Raw genomic sequence first — 8168 nt, forward strand, 5'->3', positions numbered from 1 at the left:
GCAGGAATGTCAAAAGACAGAATGAAAAAGGAGATGTTGTTTCCTCACTGATGCATGTTTTTCTTGAAGGAACTACATGGCTACCTAATTAGATAATTTACTGTTCAGAATATATTGCCCAGAAATTTGGTAATGTTTTCTACCTCTTGAGTGATCTTAACAAATACAATTATTCATTTATAAGAAAATACCCATTTTAACAGCACTTCAATAAATAATTTAAATCAAGTAAGACAAGCTTTGGTGAGGCTGTTTGTAAAACCAGAATGGGATAAGGTAGAGCAGCACATAAAAGTCAACAGGTAGGGCTTCCCTGGTGGCGCAGTGGTTGAGAGTCCGCCTGCCGATGCAGGGGACGCAGGTTCGTGCCCCGGTCCGGGAAGATCCCACATGCCACGGAGCGGCTGGGCCCGTGAGCCATGGCCGCTGGGCCTGCGCGTCCGGAGCCTGTGCTCCGCAACAGGAGAGGCCACAACAGTGAGAGGCCCGCGTACCGCAAAAAAAAGAAAAAAAAAAAAAAATCAACAGGTAAAGTGTTTGTTATTGATTTTAAAACCTCAGTCTCACAAAGTAAGGCATATTCATGTTTCCCAGATGTATATATTATTATCAAAAGAATAAAAGTATTTAACTTCAGTTGCTACCCAGACACACCAATACTGAGCCACTACATTTGGTCTGTGACATACACACGCTCCTGCCACATTCCCAGAAGAAAAACCATTTGTGCTTAGTGTTAGAGACCCCCAAAGCCACTCAATGTCCCACTGTTTATAAATAAGAAATCATAGGCTTCAGTTGTCTGTCAATAGTAATCTTGTTTGCACAGTACACATTTTCTATTATTCCTGTCCCCTGACAAATAGTGACTGGAAGACAAGAAGGGAGGGCTTATAGAGGACACATTTTTAAAGTAAAATGACACTCATCACTTTGTAGGTGCTTTCTGGACATTTAAAACTCTCTCTCTCCTTCCACCCTCCCTCCGTCCCCCGCTCATTCTCTCTCCAGCTTAGTCTATCTCTCTCTTCACCTCTCCCCCCACTCCCCCTTCCCATGAGGATAACATTAGCTTGAAAGCTGACAATTCAATCACATCTCAAGCAACCATTTACTTTGTTATTTAATAGGAAGGGGGAAAACCCTGTTACCATAACAACTCACATCACATGGTAATTATGGAGTTTCTAAAATACAGCAAACAACACTTTTCACAGTGTTTTCTAAGGGGAATGTGTAATAAGCACAGATACCACTTCTCACAATTATTATTCAAAATTTTCACCTAATTGTTTCATATTGCATGAATACTAACATACTCCATGTTTTCATAAGAAATATGTTTTTAAATAAAGAAGGAACTGAAAGAAAAGGGCAAATGATGGGTTATATCACATGTACTTTTGGGTATCTAGGGAAAAACTGTAAAGAAGGCAGAAGAAAAAAATTAACTTATAAGGCAAAACAAATCAAATGATGATCAATTTCAAAAGAAAGAAAGAAGAAAAAAGATTTCATTCACAGTAGTGCTGCCAATAAGCCTGATAAAGGCTTCTCTGACATAAAAATGAAAAAGAGCTCATTACCTAATGCTGAGGCATAAATATGGTTGGGTAGCAGCAGGATCAGGAAAATTTGCATGTGCCCAAAGATGGAGGAAATAATGAAGCAAGGCTGCCATGCTCATCCAGGGACAAATCAGTATCATCCAATTTAGATGAGAGTATCATGTCAGAGTTAGAAATGCCAAAGGATGACAAGACAGTCAGCAACTTTCAGGGAAAGAAACTGTCATTCACCTTCAGCTTCCTCATCAACAGGAGCCAAGTTAGTCTCAGGATGAGAAGTAGTTATAAATCAGGGCAGAAGGGCTTCCCTGGCGGCGCAGTGGTTGAGGGTCCGCCTGCCGATGCAGGGGACACAGGCTCGTGCCCCGGTCCGGGAAGATCCCACATGCCGCAGAGCGGCTGGGCCCATGAGCCATAGCCGCTGAGCCTGCACGCCCGGAGCCTGTGCCCCGCAACTGGAGAGGCCACAACAGTGAGAGGCCCGCGCACCGCAAAAAAAAAAAAAAAATCAGGGCAGAAGAGGACAGTCACTTGAGCTTGTAGAAGCCCTAGTAGATCTGAAATGACCCCTGGTTGTCCCCTGTTCAAAGGAGCAAAGAGAGAGAGGGCACTTCAGTTTAAGAGAAATCTAAACAGGACAGTGATTATACAGAACTGCTCCTGGTAGGTCAGGTCAAACCCAAATCAGACTTAGATCTGTGATCCTTCTGAAAGTATAACGTGGGAGAGTTTCACTTTAAGAAAAGTCAATGAAAAACAAAAACAGTTTTTAGGAAGAAGGGGATATAATGCTTTCCAAAAGAATTCATCACAGATTAAATAGCTAGTTTCTCCATGACACTGAAAATACTTGATTTAACTAACACAGTTATTTAGAAATATTGACAATTACATAAAGCAAAATACACTTCAAAATATGAAGAGCAGAGCACTGGGACATTCAAAACCAAGTTCTTTTATCCATCCATTCACACACTCACCCATCTATAGTTGTATGCGCTAGGGCCACAGAATATCCTATAGGTATATGTAACCTTTGGCAGAGAGGGGAGGCTAAACCATATAAATGAATAACACCACCAACAGTATATAACAGCTTGTTCAAATGACAATAATGTCACTTCTTAGTAAGACCTCAACAATTATCAGATTCACCATCAATTTAATAGCAACATTTCTGGAAAAAGGAAATGATCCCACTAAATGCACATATAAAGTATAGGACACATCCAAGTTTCAAAAGGATTAAAATCATTTACAAAGTGTCTCCTATGTGCCAGGAATACTAAGCACTGGAACGACACATGACCAAAACAAACTCCCAGATTTTATAAAATTTATACTTTAAAAAAGGAGAGAGACACACTAATTGTCACGTACGCTGTGCCACCCAAATCCCCACTTCAGGATTAGTAGGGATAGATGGATAAATAGTTTCATGTATTAAATAAATTGAATTCATAGTTACAAACATTCCTAAAGAAAACTCCAAGCCCAGAATTTTCACTAGAAAATTCTACTGCCCATTTTAGGAAAAATTATTTATTAGGATAGCATTATCCTGATAACACATCAGGCAAAGGTATTACAAGGTAACTACAGAACCATACCCTTCATAGGTGCAAAGATGCAAAAATCCTTAACAAAATATTATTAGCAAATCAAATTCAGCAATAAATAAATAGGATACTTCATTATAATCAAGTGGAGTTTATCCTAGGAATGTAGATTTGGTTCACATTAGAAAATCAATCAAAATAATTCATCATATGGGGCTTCCCTGGTGGCGCAGTGGTTGAGAGTCTGCCTGCCGATGCAGGGGACACCGGTTCGTGCCCCGGTCTGGGAAGATCCCGCATGCCGTGGAGCGGCTGGGCCCGTGAGCCATGGCCACTGAGCCTGCGTGTCTGGAGCCTGTGCTCCGCGATGGGAGAGGCCACAACAGGGAGAGGACCGCGTACCGCAAAAGATAAAAAATAAATAATAAATAATAAAATAATTCATCATATCAACAAACCAAAAAAGTATACAATCATTTCAATAAATGTAGGGAAAATATTTGACAAAATTCAACATCTATTTGTAATAAACACCCGTAGCACTTTAGGAATAAAAGGAAACTTCATCAACCTAATACAGGATATCTACAAAATCTATCTACTGCGTAGATACAGGATATCTACAAAATCTCTACACTAAAATAAACTAAATATAACATCATATTTAATATTAAGACACTGAATGCTTTCCCCCAAGACTGTTAACAAGATAAGAATTTCTGCTCTCACCACTGCTATTCAACCACACCAAAGGGTCCTACACAGTGCAATCAGGCAAGAAAAAGAAATCAAAGGCACACAGATCCAAGAGAAAAACAGTATGACAATCTATATTCATAGGCAACATTACAATGAAAAACAAAAAGAATCTACAGAAAAAGCTACAATAATATATAAGTGGGTTTAGTAAGGCCACAAAAAGTATCAATAACATGTTTATATTCTAGCAATGAGCAGTTGGAAATTAAGACAAACCAAAAAACAGTCTAACTGTACTAGCATAAAAATACTTAGGGATATGCAATACTTATTAAATTTAACAAAATATGTGAAAGATTTGTAGTAAGGAAACAATAAAACATGATCTAAGATAATAGAGAAATATACCTTGTGTATGAGTTGAAAACTTAATATTATTAAGATGTCAATTCTCTCCCAAATTGATCTACAAATTCAATTTGCATTTCTACCAAAATTGCAGCAGGCTTGTTTTGTAGCTACTCAAAGCTGATTTAAAATTTATGTGGAGGGCTTCCCTGGTGGCACAGTGGTTAAGAATCCGCCTGCCAATGCAGGGGACACGTGTTCAAGCCCTGGTCCGGGAAGATCCCACATGCCGTGGAACAACTAAGCCCATGCACCACAACTACTGAGCCTGAGCTCTAGAGTCTGCACACCACAACTACTGAAGCCTGCGCGCCACAACTACTGAGCCTGTGCACCACAACTACTGAAGCCCATGAGCCTAGAGCCCATGCTCTGCAACAAGAGAAGCCACTGCAATGAGAAGCCCACACACCACAACGAAGAGTAGCCCCCGATCGCCACAACTAAGGAAAGCCCGTGCACAGCAACGAAGACCCAATACAGCCAAAAATAAATAAATAATTAAATTTATGTGGAAAAGCAAAGGGCTTAAGACAGCCAAATTTAAACTAAAATTGGAAGATTCATATTACTTGATTTCAAGACTTATTATAAAGCAAAAGTAGTGAAACTGTGTGGTTTTGATGAAAGTCTACACACTTAGAACAATGAAACAAAATTAAGTACAGAAATAGACCCATACATATATGGACAAATGATTTTTTTTTTTTGCGGTATGTGGGCCTCTCACTGTTGTGGCCTCTCCTGTTGCGGAGCACAGGCTCCGGACGTGCAGGCTCAGTGGCCATGGCTCACGGGCCTAGCCGCTCTGCGGCATGTGGGATCTTCCTGGACCAGGGCACAAACCCATGTGCCCTGCATTGGCAGGCAGACTCTCAACCACTGCGCCACCAGGGAAGCCTGACAAATGATTTTTTGACAAAGGTGCCTAGGTGAAGAAAGGATGGTATACTCAACAAGTATGTATAACTCATACCTTATGAAAAATTAACTCAAATAATCATAGGCTAAAATGTAAATCTTAAACCATAAAGCTTCTTCTACAAGAAAACTTAGACGATCCATCAAGTGATTAATGGATAAACTATATATGATATATTCATACAATGGAATATTATTCAGCTGTAAAAAGGAAAGAACTACTGATACATACTATAGTACATATAAATCTTGAAAACATTATACTAAGTAAAAAAACCCATACCAAAAAACCCACATATTGCATGATTCCATTTATATAAAATGTCTAAAACTGGCAAAACTACACAGAAAGAAAGTGGATTCATGGTTGCTGAAGGCTGGGATGTGAGGAAAATGGAGAGCGACTGCTAACGGGTACAGAGTTTCTTTTCATTATGATGAAAATATTCTAAAATTGATTGTGGTGATGGCTATGCAACTCTGTGCATGGACTAAAACCACTGACTTGCACACATTAAATGAGTGAATTTTACGGTACATAAATTATACCTCATTTTTTTTTTAAATTTAAAAAAAAAGAGAACACAGAGGAAAAAAAAGCAGAAAAACTTTGAGACTTGGGGTAGGACAAAAAGCAAGAACCATAAAAAACTTGAGAAATTCTTCAAAACTAAAGATCTTTTCTTCAAAAGACAAATGAAAAGACAAGTTACAGAGTAGGTAAAAACATGTGCAAAACACATTTCTAATTAAAAAAACTTATATCCAGAATATATAAAGAACTCTCATTTGAAAACAAAAAACCTGGATTAAAAATGGGCAAAAGAACAGAACACTCTATGGAAGAAAAAATATGAATGGTTAATAAATACATGAAAAGATGTTCAACATCAGCAGTCATTAAAAAAAACACGAATTAAAAACCACAAAAGGGAAACCACTAACCACTATGAGAACTGCTAAATTTAAAAAGCTGACCATATTGAGCACTGGCAAGGAAGGCAGAGCAACCAGAACTCCCTTACATTGCCGGTGGGCACTCAAAATGGGACAGTCACTAGAAAAACAGTCGGGTAGTTTCTTATATTCACTCACCAAAAGACCTAGCAATCCCATTCTTAGGTAGTTATTTACTCAAAAGAAATGAAAACAGATGTCCACACATACACCTGTATGATAATGTTTATAGCCGCTATAGTCATAAGCTGGAAAAAGTAGAAACAACCCAAAGGTCCATCAATGGGTAAATTAATACACAGATTGAAATAATGTCGACAGGCTTTTTAAAAACAAAAAGACTCAGAACAGAGCAGTGATGGGAACCAAAGCAAAGTCTGAAGAAACTTCAGCTGGAAAAATACCAAAGGGACTGCAACAAAAGAAACACTAGAAGAAAGGAGGAGAGCTAGGAAATACTAGAGTCATCCTGGAAAAAACCAAAGGTATTTTAAAATTGTTCTCTGATTGCCCTGGGATGGTACAAGGTAGTTCAAGAACTAGGTAATCATACTTCCTGGGTTCAATGTCCAGGCTCCTCTACTTACCTGTGTCATGCACATTAACAGTACCAACCTCACAGTGTGAATATAGAGATTAAATGAATTAATATATGCATGGCAAATTTTGAAGCATCTGAGCTGGTTATTAGCTATTATTATTGCAATTGTTATACTTATTATCTAGCTCTTAAAATTCTTATTATTTGTTGTCAGATAGAGTCTGAGAAACTGCATGGCTCATTCTCTATCTCTTTTTTTAAAAAATGGATTATAGTAAGCAGAAAATGAATCCAAACAAGATCCTACCATAGATTTGGCAGAATTCTAATGTGTCTTCCAATTGACTCCTAAAATTATGATCTTTTCTCATCTCTTGAAATTTTCTAGGCATTCTAAAATACAAGCAACAAGTATCATAACCCAAATATTTTCTCTGTTCACATCTAAGGTACACCTCATAAGTTCTGATTCCATTTTCTAAATTTATTAGGTGTCTTCTGCTACCTCCACATTAACACTTTTTTTGTTTCTTTTCTGATGGTACTTTTAAAATTAGTCTTCCATTAATACTTAACAATTTGGTCATCCACATTAAGTCCACAGCTTTAAAACCCAAAAAGGTACCAAATCTCTCTCTTCGCCATACCAATAAATAATATGCTAGGGAGAACAAATATAGAAATTACCTATGCTTTTTCCTTTTATGAAATTAAACCTCTCTTCTTCCCAGAGAAACACTGCTCTCCCCAGATCTTTCTTCCCTCCTTAGTTAAATAAAGACACTGTGTTAGACAAAAAAGGTTCTGAACCAGATATTTACATAATTTCAATTCTAACTAAATATATAAAACTAATATGGGTGGCTAGCATAGAGGTGGGTCTATAAAATCTGGCTATGCTGGGACTTCCCTGGCAGTCCAGTGGTTAAGACTCTGCGCTTCCACTGTAGCGGACACAGGTTCAATCCCTGGTCAGGGAACTAAGATTCCTCACGCCATGCACGTGCATGGCCAAAAAACAAATAAACAAAAAACCTGGCTATGCTAATTGGTGGCAATTGGTATGACACAGAATATAATCAAATCAAATTAGTGATGACAAGATTTATAAATTATGTCTCAAAATAAGATTTAATACAAACATACTGTAGAAGCACTATTTTTACCTCATATCCTTTAAAATTTTTACAATTTATATATTTTCATTTATAATTTGTATATAACTTATGTTTAAATTATGTAAAATAAACCTCTTTTCTGTGATATTTTGTTTTGTTATTCATTCATACATTTTAATTTATATATACCTGAATGAGTAACTGTCATAAAATTTTAAAAAACAACAAAAAAACAAATTTCCCAAGTGCTTTACAACTTCCCTCTTCCCTCTAGTATTGCTACCATCTGCAACGATCAGATTTCAAGCAAAAAATAACGTAACTTTATTTTAAAAGGGTGGTCTAAAAGAAAAATTAAATAAACACTAAAACCAAAGGTTGATTTTTTTTCTTTCCC

At 37.5% G+C, this 8168-nt stretch overlaps 1 protein-coding gene across 2 annotated transcripts in view; it reads right to left on the reverse strand.

Annotated features, from left to right (window-relative positions):
• FOCAD (focadhesin) overlaps window positions 1–8168 on the reverse strand; it is a 294494-nt gene that overhangs the window by 98693 nt on the left and 187633 nt on the right. The gene's annotated exons all lie outside the window — the stretch shown is intronic.

This window comes from Lipotes vexillifer, unplaced genomic scaffold, assembly GCF_000442215.2.
Source record: "Lipotes vexillifer unplaced genomic scaffold, Lipotes_vexillifer_v1.1 scaffold317, whole genome shotgun sequence".
NCBI lineage: Eukaryota > Metazoa > Chordata > Mammalia > Artiodactyla > Lipotidae > Lipotes > Lipotes vexillifer.